Here is a 17,222-nt window from a genome sequence, read left to right on the forward strand (position 1 = left end):
TTCATCTTCAGCAAGAACTAGAGCAAAGTCAGCAAGAAATGCATGAAGGGGCTTCAATGCACCAAGAGGCAAGAGCTGTCAATGGATCACATGACCAAGTAATGGGTAAGAAGAATAGGAATTCTGGATCGCCCCCGCGTCGTCCCCCGCTTGGGCGGCTCGGGTGGAGCTCTCGTACCAACAGGGGCGGACCCAGGATGAAAACTCGGAGGGGGCAAAGATGTGTGTAGTATTTTTTATGGGTAGATCTGTAGATACTAAAGGTTAGACCATTTACACAAACTACCCACACAACTACACACGCATACATATAAGGACTAAGAATAATAAGCAATAAAATCCTATATTTCCTTATAGTATAATTTCATCATACACATATTTATGACAAGTTTCTTGCAAGAGTAAAAGTAAACTGACCATTTAAGACACAATGACTTGAGAAGTAGCAATATGGTGTTCCTAATCTTCTTGAATAAAATTTCTAGCCCACGACCTTATAAAAAAAGTACATGTTAAGGGAGGATGTAAACATTATAATGAATAAATTAATTTAAACCCATTACCTCCTCCCGTTCATCGCACACCATTTTTTTGCATGGAAGGGTTTAACTATCACTTCATTGGAGATGATATCCAAGATTTCTCTTTCACAAAGCAAATGTTACGTAAAGCATTCTTCACAAATTTCATATCGAGAAGAATCTCTCAACAGATGGCTGATGTTTTTCCAGTCATCCTCGGTTTAAACTTAGATGCATGAGGCTCATAAGGTCCTCATGTAAAGTACTTTGTCCTTATGTTGATTGGGATTGAAAAATGTAATTCTCTTACTTTTAGATGGATCCTGAGGAAGCTTGTTCAGATCAATTAACTGAGACATGTTGCGAATTGTAGATTTTACAACAAACATAGGAAAATCCTCCATTAGCTACCCTGCCAGTGTCAAAAGGATGAGACATTAAATAAAATATTATACATGAAGGCAGATAGTACCTACAGATTTATTCCACTCTCACATACTCAAACCTATTTTGTACTATACAAAACTATTCCGTGAAGCTACACTCAGTTAAACTAATTATCAATTGGTATACTGTACACAAGGTTGATATTTTGAATAAAACTCACCCAATTCCTAACTCAGAATTCGAAAAGGGACAACAATTTGGAAATTAGATCTGAAACTAGAAAAGATGAACTTACCCTAACCATGGGCTTATCTCAGTTGACAACCCACAGAAGCAGCGTCACAGATAAATTGAGAGGGCCGTAGATCAGCAAACTGGTCGGGCGTCCAGCATGCACAACGCAGATCCAAGGCCTTTGCCGGAGACAGGAGATGAACTGGCAAGGGCACGTCATGTTTTGCTTGGCCGCCAGGCGGCAAGTTGCGCCTAGGACTCAGGTATCCCTCTTTCCGTGCTTTGTGCAATACGAGTGTGATGGTTTCTCACATGTGAAAGGCCATGTTCCTGGGTGGGCTCGGTTGTCAATACATGGGCTTTGGAAAGTTAACCAGAAAAAAGAAACAAGTGGGGGCAAAGCTGACGGGCCGAGAGGGAGCAAAGTTGTATATTAGAGGCCCAGTAGAAGAGAGCCCAAAAATCGAGTGGGGGCATCTACCCCCACAACACTGTACCTGCGTCTGCCCCTACGTGCCAAGCCATCGGGGTGCCCTTCCCCTCACACCTTCCTCCATCACCGCTGGAGGAAGCCGTCGGGCGAAGCCTAGGCAGCCGACGGCGGTGGTGGAGGTGCTCTCCTCCTCCCTGTGTCGGGCCTGGATGGGACGGGGCATCCACCCACACAGAGGCGCATCCCCTGATCCGGTTTGCAGCAGAGTGACAGCCTGCCTCCGGCAGTGGCGCGAGGCGGCGACGTGGTAATGGGCGGTTGCGGCCGGGAGCCTTGGACCTGGGGTGGTGGCCCCCTTGGTGGCACCTCCCTATTCGATGGTGAGGCGAGGCTGGCGGGCTCCCAGTGGTTGGCTTGGGCAGCTGGCAGACCACCGGCGGGTTTGGGATGGCACCAATCTTGTCGGCGGCGTCTTCGGCTGGCAGCACTCACGGGTGGTAGATGGACGGCCTCTTGGCCGTCGCCGGTAGATTTCCTCTCGACTGCATCCTGTCCCGCCACCACTTGTTGGCTTGCGGTCTTGGCCGTCGGTCCCAGTGTGTTGTCGGGGGTTGGTTGAGGTGGCTTCAGACTGGAGGAGACTCTGGATGGCTCGATCATCTCGACGGTGGCGACGATAAAGGTTGCCACTTTCTTCCTTAGGTGTCGTCAAGTTCCCTCCTCTCCACCCCAACCCCATGCCCAGGTGAAAACCCCAAATCCCCTCAGACTGGGCAACAGCGGCACTGTGTGTGTCGTGCCCTTCTTGGAGGCGCTGCCTGGGGTGTTTGGGTGTTCGGTTAGACAAACAGCTGGCAAAGAGGATGTGACCAGTGACGGCAGGTGGTGTTCGTGAAGGTGGAACGATGTGGCATTTGGCGTGTTAAGTACGACGGGTCTCGGTGGCATGGGGCAGCGGGGTCTCGGCAATGGAGGCGTGTTGATGGTTGTGTGCAGGATGGTGGCGCTCTCTGGCGTCGTGGTGGCGTCAACAGATGGCTTGTCTGGCAAGGATGATGCAGATCTCTTCCCTGAAGATGGGTCAGCGGTTCTATGATGGTGGCGGCTTCTAAAACATGTGCATGTGGTGTACGCTTTAGGTTTGCTGCACCGGCTATTGGTTCCGATACGTTATGTGGATCGATCGGAGACCACACTAGTTTAAGATATGAGGAGTGAGAGCACTCCATGTTATCGAGTTTGTAGGTGTGAGTGGTTGCTTCGCGTAGCTTGATGCACTACTGCAGGATGCTGCTAACGCGACACTACGATCAGAGACCCTTCGAGAAACTGTGTGTGATGCAATAATCGCAAATGGTGGTGTATGAAAACCGTCAAAAAAGGTGAAAACGTTTGCGATGGAGGATGCACAAACACGGTTCAGATTTTAGTTGTGTGTGCAATGAAGGGCATACGGTTCAGTTCAATTAACCGTTTGCGATGAGGAGGAACAAAAGAAACGGGCAGCCAGATGAAGGTGTGTGCGATACACAACATACGGTTCACTCGGATGAACTATTTGTGATTAGGCAACACAAAAGAAACAGTCGGCCAGATGAAGGTGTGTGTGATATATAGCATACGGTTCACTCGAATGAACTATTTGTGATTAGGCAACACAAAAGAAACGGTCAGCCAGATCAAGGTGTGTGCGATATACGGCATGCGGTTCACTCGGATGAACTGTTTGCGTTGACACAAGAGAACAGAAACAGTTCAACTTAACAAGACGTGTGTGTTGTGCGATGGGATTGCATGCGGTTCACTCGGCCGTTGTTGTCAGTGTGTAACCTCTGTGGCAACCGTTCGCGCCCCAGGCGCCTCTTCGTGTACCGTGGCAACCGTCCATCGACTCTTCGCATTTCCCTCTCGATTTGGAACTGCTGTCGCACGCTAGCTCTTCCTCCCTCCTCCATTTGCGTTCACCTTCCTTCTGCCATTGTTTGATCGTATTCTCCATGGAGGGAACAAGCCGTAAACGACCTCGTTATTCTTGCCCTGATCTGAATGATGACGCGGCGGAGGAACTCATTGATCGGTGCGAAGTCATCACCTGTAACATCCCGATTCTCAGAATGTTTAAGAAAAAGTTTTCCAAAAATTAGGACAAGAAAATTTTGTTTGTTTTATTTGGTTCAAAGCTTAAATCGAACTTTTATAATTTGAAGTATTAAATTTGAACTAATGTGAACCTAATAAAAATTGGTGTATTATTATTTTCTTGTAATCAGCTCTTCTTCGGCATATTAAAATATGCGCCTTTGAATTTTCTTTGGTCTTCTGAAATTCGTTTGATTTTGTCCGAGCTTATTTTCCTTTTCTAGATTTTACGGAGAGGAAATCAATTTATTTTCATTCTATCAAACTCTGTACATAATTTACTTGAACCAACATTTTTTCTCTTTCCTAGGTTCAGCCCACTATTTTACTTTTCCTTTATCAAGTCAAATGGGCTTAGCCCATCTATTGTATTTCTTTTCTTCTTTTTCCCTACTCTCATCCTCCTCCCATGGGCTTTGTCCAAATAGGCCCGTCTCTTAGAGTCACACCATTGGAGCGCTTCATGTCCATACGTACACGTGCACACAAGTACAGAGAAGAGAAGAGAAAAGGTGCACAGAAGAGGAAACGTATAGCCATGTTGGAAACCCCTCCTCTATCCTTCATGTGTACGTTCTCACGTCACAGGAAGTGAAACATCCACGCATAAATGCTGCCTCCTGCCCTTCTCCTTTAATTCCATCTCTTTGACTCCTCCTTGTGCCTATTTCTCTCCACTTCATCTCCCAAAGCCGTGCCTCAAGCGCTTCATCTCTTTCTCCACCCACGCACACCTACATGCACACAAACAAGAGGAAAAGGAAACCTACAGGAGAAACATTCCCTGGTCTAAATTGTTTAGTTCTTCACCGTTTCCAAATTTGTGAGTACCTACATGTGCGCCTCCACCTCCTCTTCCAATCCCCTAGCAACCCCTCGCTCTCCGTTCCTAATTCTTTGAAGAACTCTGCTTGAACTACAGCAGCTACATGGACGCCGGTGCTCTATCCCGGTGATTTAGGCGATCCCTATTTGAGTCCTCGCGCCAAAATATTCTGCTCCATGTCGCAGCTCCATTCAGAGAAGAAAGAACGCGATCCATTGACCACACGCGGAGAATTTTGCAAGTCCGTATACACTGTTCGTCAAGTTCATCGCACCATCCCATCAAAATTGGTGAGCCCCTATCAAATTCCTGTTGTACACGTTCTCAGCATCATCTAGTGTATCATGTAGACATCATTATTCATCCACTTTCTATGTTGACCGCATTGATGCATGAACGGATGCCATCGTCATGTCCACATACTTCTGTTCCTCGGGTGACATTGTACTCAATAGAAGAGATGTTTCCCATGGTCATAGTAACCAGTTGGTGGAGTTAGTTCACACGTCCATCAACCGAGTTTTATCATAGGTGTTAGCGTCGTTGTTTTTGTACATACAACAAGGGTGTTTTGTGTCAGATGAACTTTCTATTGAGATGCTATTTTTCGATGTCTCCGCCTATCCATAGGAGTCGCTCCTAATTATTTCTTAATGTTAGGCTTAAAATACACTTTACTAGATTTATTTTACTTTTGTTAAATTGTTGATATAGTTGTACGTTGTTTCGGCTTCATAATTTGTGGCAGTATGTATTCTTTATTCTATGCATGCGCACTAATTTTTGAGTTGTTGTCATGTTTATTCCTTGTATTTTTATCTAGATTTTGTATGATTGAGTAGATATTGTTGATGTGTTGTTTAATTATTGTAATTCTAATAGCATGCAAATATGTTAGCTATGGCTTCTAGAATCATTCTCAAATATGTTGCATGTGTGATCTAGGGATTAAAGTCATGTCATGCTCTAGGATGATGTTCATGATGATATTTTTGTTTCATGCGGTAGGAAGTCATATGTCATGCCAATATATATACTAGGTTTTGCGATTTATTACCATGTGTATGTAAATGTAAGATTGTTCTAAGCTTTGCTTGATTTATTACGGAATAGTTCATGTTTGATCATTTTCATTTATTTTGTTTAGCATGTCGATGACTTAAATATGGTTTACCTTTTCATTTTCAATCATGTCACATGTTTGTTGTATTGATTTGAAATCATGACACCTCTTGTTTTTTTGTTATCCAAGATTATATGGATAGTTGATTTATGATATGGTTCATATATAGTTGTATTGCTATATATAATTTATTCTTATGGCATAACCTTGTTTATTACTTTTGATAATTGTTTGGTGTGTGTTTATTTATCTTATTTTATTGCCATGCCATGTTAACAATTGCTTCAAGTAGAATGCTTGTTTAATTGTCTCCTACCATGCATGTGTTATAGCATTGCTAGTATGGACTACCGTGTGATTGCACATATGATTAGCCTTCATTGAGATGATTCACATGATACTAGTTTGTTGACCTCGTACTTTCTTTTATTAAATAACTTCTTGCTTGATCAGTATCGTGCCATGTTGTTGTGATTGCATAACTAGATTGCATAGCATGTGTGTACCAATTCACATCTAGTATGATGCCTAGTTGTTTATTTATGTATTGCAAGTGTTGGATGTGATAAATAGAAATGCATGTTGTTTTGTTACTCATGCTAGTATGGTACAATGCCTAATGTTTGCGATGGCATGATCTAGTTGTTTACTTGCCTGCATGCTTGGTATGCTTCCTTAGTGTGTTTGTCCATCATAAATGCCGTGCTAGTGTTGTGTGATAATATCATGCTTGATATTTAGGCTAGTTGTTATCAACCAAGTTGCGTTATAGTTGTACTTGTGTTGATCTTATATGTTTGACTTGTCTCACATCAGTATTATGAGTGTTGTATACTTGTTGCAATAGCTCATCTCATGTTTATGATAGTTTACCTTTCATGTTAGATGTGTCTTCCTTGTATACTTAGATGCATAGTTTGCTCTAGTACTTAAGCATGAAGTGGTAACCTTATTGCTATTGGTTACTTGAGTATTAGTTGTTCTTTAGTAGTAGTAAGACCATGTCCTAGTTTAACATCTTCTCATGATAACTTGCATGTTTGATGCTTGCGTTGTTAGTTAAGAAATCTTTATAATTCTTCCCTCACATGCCTTGTATCGAACATGTCCTATTATTCAGTTGTTTAATAAGCTTTCTGTTGGGGAACGTAGTAATTTCAAAAAAAAAATCCTACGCACACGCAAGATCATGGTGATGCATAGCAACGAGAGGGGAGAGTGTTGTCTATGTACCCTCGTAGAGCGAAAGCGGAAGCGTTATCACAATGCGGTTGATGTAGTCGTATGTCTTCACGGTCAAACCGATCCAAGTACCGAACGCACGGCACCTCCGAGTTCAGCACACGTTCAGCTCGATGACGTCCCGTGAACTCTAATCCAGTAGAGCTTCATGGGAGAGTTCCGTCAGCACGACGGCGTGGTGACGATGATGATGTTCTACCGTCGCAGGGCTTCGCCTAAGCACCGCTACGATATGATCGAGGTGGATTATGGTGGAAGGGGGCACCGCACACGGCTAAGAGATCAAGAGATCAATTGTTGTGTCTATGGGGTGCCCCCTGGCCACGTATATAAAGGAGTGGAGGAGGAGGGGGCCGGCCAAGAGGAGGAGGCGCGCCCAAGGGGGGGCAATCCTACTCCAAGTAGGTTTTCCCCCCCTTTCCTATTCCAACTAGGAGAAGGGGGAGGAGGTGGAGAGAAGGAAGGAGAAGGGGGGCCGCGCCCCCTTCCCTTTCCCAATTCGGATTGGGGCAAGGGGGGCTGCGCGCCACCTCCTGCTGCCTATTCTCTTCCACTACTTTGGGCCCATGAGGCCCCATAACCCCCGGGGGGGTTCCGGTAACCCCCCGGTACTCCGGTATATATTCGATAACCCCCGGAACCATTTCGGTGTCCCGAATATAGTCGTCCAATATATCAATCTTCATGTCTCGACCATTTTGAGACTCCTCGTCATGTCCGTGATCACATCCGGCACTCCGAACAACCTTTGGTACATCAAAACTCATAAACTCATAATATAACCGACATCGAAACATTAAACTCATAAACTCATAAACTCATAATATAACCGACAAATCCTAATCTCGAAATACGCCAACCCAACAAGTACCTTTGGAGACACGTGTAGAGCACCTTTATAATCACCCAGTTATGTTGTGACGTTTGGTAGCACACAAAGTGTTCATCCGGTAAACGGGAGTTGCATAATCTCATAGTCATAGGAACATGTATAAGTTATGAAGAAAGCAATAGCAATAAACTAAATGATCAACTGCTAAGCTAACGGAATGGGTCAAGTCAATCACATCATTCTCCTAATGATGTGATCCCGTTAATCAAAGGACAACTCATGTCTATGGTTAGGAAACATAACCATCTTCGATCAACGAGCTAGTCAAGTAGAGGCTTACTAGTGACACTCTGTTTGTCTATGTATTCACACATGTATTATGTTTCCAGTTAATACAATTCTAGCATGAATAATAAACATTTATCATGATATAAGGAAATAAATAATAACTTTATTAATGCCTCTAGGGCATATTTCCTTCAGTCTCCCACTTGCACTAGAGTCAATAATCTAGATTACACTGTGATGATCCTAACACCCATGGAGCCTTGGTGCTGATCATGTTTTGCTCGTGGAAGAGGCTTAGTCAACGGGTCTGCAACATTTAGATCTGTATGTATCTTGCAAATTTCTATGTCTCCCACCTAGACTAAATCCCGGATGGAATTGAAGCGTCTCTTGATGTGCTTGGTTCTCTTGTGAAATCGGGATTCCTTCGCTAAGGCAATTGCTCCAGTATTGTCACAAAATATTTTCATTGGACCCGATGCACTAGGTATGACACCTAGATCGGATATGAACTCCTTCATCCAGACTCCTTCATGTGTTGCTTCCGAAGCAGCTATATATTCTGCTTCACACGTAGATCCCGCCACGACGCTTTGTTTCGAACTGCAGCAACTGACAGCTCCACCGTTCAATGTAAACACGTATCCGGTTTGTGATTTAGAATCGTCCGGATCAGTGTGAAAGCTTGCATCAACGTAACCATTTACGATGAGCTATTTGTCACCTCCATAAACGAGAAACATATCCTTAGTCCTTTTCAGGTATTTCAGGATGTTCTTGACTGCTGTCCAGTGATCCACTCCTGGATTACTTTGGTACCTCCCTGCTAAATTTATAGCAAGGCACGCATCAGGTCTGGTACACAGCATTGCATACATGATAGAGCCTATGGTTGAAGCATAGGGAACATCTTTTATTTTCTCTCTATCTTCTGCAGTGGTCGGGCATTGAGTCTTACTCAACTTCACACCTTGTAACACAGGCAAGAACCCTTTCTTTGTTTGATCCATTTTGAACTTCTTCAAAACTTTGTCAAGGTATGTGCTTTGTGAAAGTCCAATTAAGCATCTTGATCTATCTCTATAGATCTTAATGCCCAATATATAAGCAGCTTCACCGAGGTCTTTCATTGAAAAACTCTTATTCAAGTATCCCTTTATGCTATCCAGAAATTCTGTATCATTTCCAATCAACAATATGTCATCCACATATAATATCAGAAATGCTACAGAGCTCCCACTCACTTTCTTGTAAACACAGGCTTCTCCAAAAGTATGTACAAAACCAAATTCTTTGATCACACTATCAAAGCGTTTATTCCAACTCCGAGAGGCTTGCACCAGTCCATAAATGGATCGCTGGACCTTGCACACTTTGTTAGTTCCCTTTGGATCGACAAAACCTTCCGGTTGTATCATATACAACTCTTCTTGTAGAAATCCATTCAGGAATGCAGTTTTGACATCCATTTGCCAAATTTCATAATCATAAAATGTGACAATTGCTAACATGATTCGGACAGACTTAAGCATCGCTACGGGTGAGAAGGTCTCATTGTAGTTAATCCCTTGAACTTGTCGAAACCCTTTCGCAACAAGTCGAGCTTTGTAGACAGTAACATTACCGTCAGCGTCAGTCTTCTTCTTGAAGATCCATTTATTCTCAATTTCTTGCCGATCATTGGGCAAGTCAACCAAAGTCCACACTTTGTTCTCATACATGGATCCCATCTCAGATTTCATGGCTTCAAGCCATTTTGCGAAATCTGGGCTCACCATCGCTTCTTCATAGTTCGTAGGTTCATCACGATCCAGTAGCATGACTTTCAGAACAGGATTACCGTACCACTCTGGCGCGGATCTTACTCTGGTTGATCTATGAGGTTCAGTAATAACTTGATCTGAAGTTTCATGATCATCATCATTAACTTCCTCACTAATTGGTATAGTCGTCACAGGAACCGGTTTCTGTGATGAGCTACTTTCCAATAAGGGAGTAGGTATGGTTACCTCATCAAGTTCTACTTTCCTCCCACTCACTTCTTTCGAGAGAAACTCCTTCTCTAGAAAGGATCCATTCTTAGCAACGAATGTCTTGCCTTCAGATCTGTGATAGAAGGTGTACCCAACAGTCTCCTTTGGGTATCCTATGAAGACACATTTCTCCGATTTGGGTTCGAGCTTATCAGGTTGAAGCTTTTTCACATAAGCATCACAGCCCCAAACTTTAAGAAACGACAACTTTGGTTTCTTGCCAAACCACAGTTCATAAGGCGTCGTTTCGACGAATTTTGATGGTGCCCTATTTAACGTGAATGCGGTCGTCTCTAAAGCATAACCCCAAAATGATAGCGGTAAATCAGTAAGAGACATCATAGATCGCACCATATCTAGTAAAGTACAATTACGACGTTCGGACACACCATTACGCTGTGGTGTTCCGGGTGGCGTGAGTTGCGAAACTATTCCGCTTTGTTTCAAATGTAGACCAAACTCGTAACTCAAATATTCTCCTCCACGATCAGATCGTAGAAACTTTATTTTCTTGTTACGATGATTTTCAACTTCATTCTGAAATTCTTTGAACTTTTCAAATGTTTCGGACTTATGTTTCATCAAGTAGATATATCCATATCTGCTTAAATCATCTATGAAGGTGAGAAAATAACGGTATCTGCCACGAGCCTCAACATTCATCGGACCACATATATATGTATGTATGATTTCCAACAAATCTGTTGCTCTCTCCATAGTACCAGAGAACGGCGTTTTAGTCATCTTGCCCATGAGGCATGGTTTGCAAGTACCAAGTGATTCATAATCAAGTGGTTCCAAAAGTCCATCAATATGGAGTTTCTTCATGCGCTTTACACCGATATGACCTAAACGGTAGTGCCACAAATAAGTTGCACTATCATTATCAATTCTGCATCTTTTGGCTTCAACATTATGAATATGTGTATCACTACTATCGAGATTCATTAAAAATAGACCACTCTTCAAGGGTGCATGACCATAAAAGATATTACTCATATAAATAGAACAACCATTATCCTTTGATGAATAATCATCTCGCATCAAACAAGATCCAGATATAATGTTCATGATCAACGCTGGCACCAAATAACAATTATTTAGGTCTAAAACTAATCCCGAAGGTAGATGTAGAGGTAGTGTGCTGACCGCGATCACATCGACTTTGGAACCATTTCCCACGCGCATCATCACCTCGTCCTTGGCCAGTGTTCGCTTAATCCGTAGTCCTTGTTTTGAGTTGCAAATATTAGCAATAGAACCAGTATCAAATACCCAGGTGCTACTGCGAGCTCTAGTAAGGTACACATCAATAACATGTATATCACATATACCTTTGTTCACCTTGCCATCCTTCTTATCCGCCAAATACTTGGGGCAATTCCGCTTCCAGTGACCAGTCTGCTTGCAGTAGAAGCACTCAGTTTCAGGCTTAGGTCCAGACTTGGGTTTCTTCTCCTGAGCAGCAACTTGCTTGCTGTTCTTTTTGAAGTTCCCCTTCTTATTCCCTTTGCCCTTTTTCTTGAAACTGGCGGTCTTATTGACCATCAACACTTGATGCTCCTTCTTGGTTTCTACCTCCGCAGCTTTCAGCATTGCGAAGAGCTCGGGAATAGTCTTATCCATCCCTTGCATGTTATAGTTCATCACGAAGCTCTTGTAGCTTGGTGGCAGTGATTGAAGAACTCTGTCAATGACACTATCAACAGGAAGGTTAACTCCCAGTTGAGTCAAGTGATTATGATACCCAGACATTTTTGAGTATATGTTCACTGACAGAACTATTCTCCTCCATCTTGCAGCTATAGAACTTATTGGAGACTTCATATCTCTCAATCCGGGCATTTGCTTGAAATATTAACTTCAACTCCTGGAACATCTCATATGCTCCATGACGTTCAAAATGTCGTTGAAGTCCCGATTCTAAGCCATAAAGCATGGCACACTGAACTATTGAGTAGTCATCAGCTTTGCTCTGCCAGATGTTCATAACATCTGGTGTTGCTCCTGCAACAGGCCTGGCACCCAGCGGTGCTTCCAGGACATAATTCTTCTGTGCAACAATGAGGATAATCCTTAAGTTACGGACCCAGTCCATGTAATTGCTATCATCATCTTTCAACTTTGCTTTCTCAAGGAACGCATTAAAATTCAACAGAACAACAACACGGGCCATCTATCTACAATCAAACATAGACAAGCAAGATACTATTAGGTACTAAGTTCATGATAAATTTAAGTTCAATTAATCATATTACTTAAGAACTCCCACTTAGAAAGACATCCCTCTAATCTTCTAAGTGATCACATGATCCAAATCAACTAAACCATAACCGATCATCACGTGAAATGGAGTAGCTTTCAATGGTGAACATCAATATGTTGATCATATCTACTATATGATTCATGCTCGACCTTTCGGTCTCAGTGTTCCGAGGCCATATCTGCATATGCTAGGCTCGTCAAGTTTAACCTGAGTATTTTGCGTGTGCAAAACTGGCTTGCACCCGTTGTAGATGGACGTAGAGCTTATCACACCCGATCATCACGTGGTGTCTGGGCACGATGAACTTTGGCAACGGTGCATACTCAGGGAGAACACTTTTATCTTGAAATTTACTGAGAGATCATCTTATAATGCTACCATCAATCAAAGCAAGATAAGATGCATAAAAGATAAACATCACATGCAATCAATATAAGTGATATGATATGGCCATCATCATCTTGTGCTTGTGATCTCCATCTCCGAAGCACCTTCATGATCACCATCGTCACCGGCGTGACACCTTGATCTCCATCGTAGCATCGTTGTCGTCTCGCCAATCTTATGCTTCCACGACTATCGCTACCGCTTAGTGATAAATAACGCATTACAAGGCGATTGCATTGCATACAATAAAGCGACAACCATATGGCTCCTGCCAGTTGCCGATAACTCGGTTACAAAACATGATCATCTCATACAATAAAATTTAGCATCATGTCTTAACCATATCACATCACAACATGCCCTGCAAAAACAAGTTAGACATCCTCTACTTTGTTGTTGCAAGTTTTTACGTGGCTGCTACGGGCTTAGCAAGAACCATTCTTACCTACGCATCAAAACCACAACGATAGTTTGTCAAGTTGATGTTGTTTTAACCTTCGCAAGGACTGGGCGTAGCCACACTTGGTTCAACTAAAGTTGGAGAAACTGACACCCGCCAGCTACCTGTGTGCAAAGCACGTCGGTAGGACCAGTCTCGCGTAAGCGTACGCGTAATGTCGGTCCGGGCCACTTCATCCAACAATACCGCCGAACCAAAGTATGACATGTTGGTAAGCAATATGACTTATATCGCCCACAACTCACTTGTGTTCTACTCGTGCATATAACATCAACGCATAAAACCTGGCTCTGATGCCACTGTTGGGGAACGTAGTAATTTCAAAAAAATTCCTACGCACACGCAAGATCATGGTGATGCATAGCAACGAGAGGGGAGAGTGTTGTCTACGTACCCTCGTAGACCGAAAGTGGAAGCATTATCACAACGCGGTTGATGTAGTCGTACGTCTTCACGGTCCGACCGATCCAAGTACCGAACGCACGGCACCTCCGAGTTCAGCACACGTTCAGCTCGATGACGTCCCGTGAACTCTAATCCAGTAGAGCTTCACGGGAGAGTTTCGTCAGCACGACGGCGTGGTGCCAATGATGATGTTCTATTGTCGCAGGGCTTCGCCTAAGCACCGCTACGATATGATCGAGGTGGATTATGGTGGAAGGGGGCACCGCACACGGCTAAGAGATCAAGAGATCAATTGTTGTGTCTATGGGGTGCCCCCTGGCCACGTATATAAAGGAGTGGAGTAGGAGGGGCCGGCCAAGAGGAGGAGGCGCGCCCAGGGGGGGGGCAATCCTACTCCAAGTAGGTTTTGCCCCCCTTTCCTATTCCAACTAGGAGAAGGGGGGAGGAGGAGGTGGAGAGAAGGAAGGAGAAGGGGGGCCGCGCCCCCTTCCCCTTCCCAATTCGGATTGGGGCAAGGGGGGCTGCGTGCCACCTCCTGCTGCCTATTCTCTTCCACTACTTTGGGCCCATGAGGCCCAATAACCCCCGGAGGGGTTCCGGTAACCCCCCGGTACTCCGATATATATTCGATAACCCCCGGAACCATTCCGGTGTCCGAATATAGTCGTCCAATATATCAATCTTCATGTCTCGACCATTTCGAGACTCCTCGTCATGTCCGTGATCACATCCGGGACTCTGAACAACCTTCGGTACATCAAAACTCATAAACTCATAATATAACCGGCATCGAAACGTTAAGCGTGCGGACCCTACGGGTTCGAAAACTATGTAGACATGACCGAGATATGTCTCTGGTCAATAACCAATAGCGGAACCTGGATGCTCATATTGGCTCCCACATATTCTACGAAGATCTTTATCGGTCAGACCGCATAACAACATACGTTATTCCCTTTGTCATCGGTATGTTACTTGCCTGAGATTCGATCGTCGGTATCTTCATACCTAGTTCAATCTCGTTACCGGCAAGTCTCTTTACTCGTTCCGTAATACATCATTCTGCAACTAACTCATTAGTTGTAATGCTTGCAAGGCTTTAAGTGATGTGCATTACCAAGAGGGCCCAGAGATACCTCTCCGACAATCAGAGTGACAAATCCTAATCTCGAAATACGCCAACCCAACAAGTACCTTTGGAGACACCTGTAGAGCACCTTTATAATCACCCAGTTACGTTGTGATGTTTGGTAGCACACAAAGTGTTCCTCCGGTAAACGGGAGCTTCATAATCTCATAGTCATAGGAACATGTATAAGTTATGAAGAAAGCAATAGCAATAAACTAAACGATCAAGTGCTAAGCTAACGGAATGGGTCAAGTCAATCACATCATTCTCCTAATGATGTGATCCCGTTAATCAAATCACAACTCATGTCTATGGTTAGGAAACATAACCATCTTCGATCAACGAGCTAGTCAAGTAGAGGCTTACTAGTGACACTCTGTTTGTCTATGTATTCACATATGTATTATGTTTCCGGTTAATACAATTCTAGCATGAATAATAAACATTTATCATGATATAAGGAAATAAATAATAACTTTATTATTGCCTCTAGGGCATATTTCCTTCACTTTCGCCATAGTAATGGTTTAGCTATTGTTATAGAGATGCTTACTAATAGTTGTTATGATTGGGGTTTAGTCTTTGCTTGTTGTTAACCATTATAAATATTTGGATTCATCCCAATATTTACTTGTGGTTGATTATTAATCTTAATCATATCATGTCTAGGATAGTTGTTCATCCTTTTGTTCTATTTGTTGTATAGTTTCTTGCTAATTGTTTGATATACTTGATCCTATTCTATTTTAATAATGTTTTAGGGCTAAACCTAGATTATTTCAAATCATGTTGTTGAATGTTGTTTGAGTGCTTAACTAGTATGGCTTATAATGTTGGTTTGGTTGTCATATAGAATACTTCCTTTTGAGTTATTATAGTTGTTGTTTATATTTGCTTGCTAATTAATAACCATTGTAAATATTTAGATTCTATCTAAATATTTATTATGGTTAACTTTTACCTTTATCATGCCATGATTATGATTGTGTAGTATGCAAGGGATGGTTCCTTTTCATGTGTGTTGATGCTATTGTGTTTGTTATATAGTTTTTCAAGATGTGTAGTGGGCGCTAATAGTTCATAAAAGAACGTTAGTCTTAACCGCTAAGCATTCCTTAGTCGTTTCAACCCAACAATGTCCCTTGGTCTATCATATTCCTTACCTCCCTATCATGCTACCTCATTTTGGAATCTCCGTCTTGATCGATATCTTGCTATACATCCGCTCTTAATTTGTTTGGATGTTATTTGGATTTACTATTGCTTTGGTATTTATTGTTTGTCTTTTGCTATCGTTACGTTGAGTAGGGAGTGGCGATGTTGGACATGGAGATAACAGGTTACGAAGAAGGACTCAACAATGAAGGCATGCCTCCTTCTTTGATCATACTTATCCTATGTTTTACAAAATTGCATTGTGTTTTATGGCTACTATATGCATGCTATTTTATCTCGTAGCTAGCGTGTCGATTGACACATTACCCTGATCCGCTTGTCGCTTATTCACTTGACACCTGAGTAGAATTATATAGTATTCTGGTAGAGTAGAAATGCTTAGCCATGCTTATTACCCTATAGGTTCTTTGTTGAATGATCTTTGAGTCATTGACACTTGAAACTTATTGTTGAGCTCGCTGAGCTAGGCAAGTTGGCCTTGTTGACCTTCTCTATCCTCTTCTACTCTGGGTGAAACTTACCATCTGAATACTGGTGTGGGCGACAGCTGAATCAACTATTGAAGGAGCGATTGGCTGCCCTTCACGAGCTGAAGGGGGCAATCAGTCGTCCGTGCCGCATGAGGCCTAATAAGTCTTGGATTTGAAGATTGTGATAACAGTACAGCCACATGCTATATGGGCACTGGCTTGGTCAAGTAAGCTATTCAGCCTTAGGTGCCGATGTCGCCGTACCGCAGATGGGATAGCTGCCTTGCGAGGAGTATCCTCAGCACAGATGGGGGGACCAGTTTGAGGACGTACTCTCAGTTCCGTGCGCCAGACCCGGTGGGCATGTCACATCTTTCGGGGATCTAGTCCAAAGACCTCGTCACAATCTCCCTGCCGGTATACCAGATGGTGTACTACGCTAGCGATGGCTAGTGGCAACAAGTTGGGATTGTGTCGTGTGGGTAAAGTGTACAACCTCTGTAGAGTGTAAAACTATTCGAATAGTCGTGTCCACGGTCATGGACGACACATGAATCTTTCTTGACATACAGGACCTGTCTTGCTTATTCCCTCTTTGCCCCTATTCTTGAAACCTATGAAAGACGTGAGTTGATCGAGGATCCTCACTTGATGAAAGTTATTCTGGAGATAAAACATGTTTTCATCTAAAACTGCTTTTATCCAACTACTCTATTTGTCAAACAAAATTAGCTTTACGCAAATGATCCATACAGCCTTCCTTTGAAGCCACATGTAGCTATTAGATCCTTCCCCGTGGGAGGCATGTTGAGTACGTAATGTACTCATGGCAATAATTTTGTTGACAACAGAGTTCCATGAAGACGAAGGT

General features: G+C 43.0%; 1 long non-coding RNA gene across 1 annotated transcript; it reads left to right on the plus strand.

Annotated features, from left to right (window-relative positions):
* Positions 1–4,280: 4,280 nt before the first annotated feature.
* Positions 4,281–16,908, plus strand: LOC123185227 (uncharacterized). Its single transcript, XR_006493232.1, has 3 exons — positions 4,281–4,537; positions 4,637–4,830; positions 16,014–16,908. It is a non-coding gene; the product is annotated as an uncharacterized lncRNA (long non-coding RNA).
* Positions 16,909–17,222: the final 314 nt, after the last annotated feature.

The sequence above is a fragment of the Triticum aestivum genome, chromosome 2A (genome assembly GCF_018294505.1).
Source record: "Triticum aestivum cultivar Chinese Spring chromosome 2A, IWGSC CS RefSeq v2.1, whole genome shotgun sequence".
Taxonomy (NCBI): Eukaryota; Viridiplantae; Streptophyta; class Magnoliopsida; order Poales; family Poaceae; genus Triticum; species Triticum aestivum.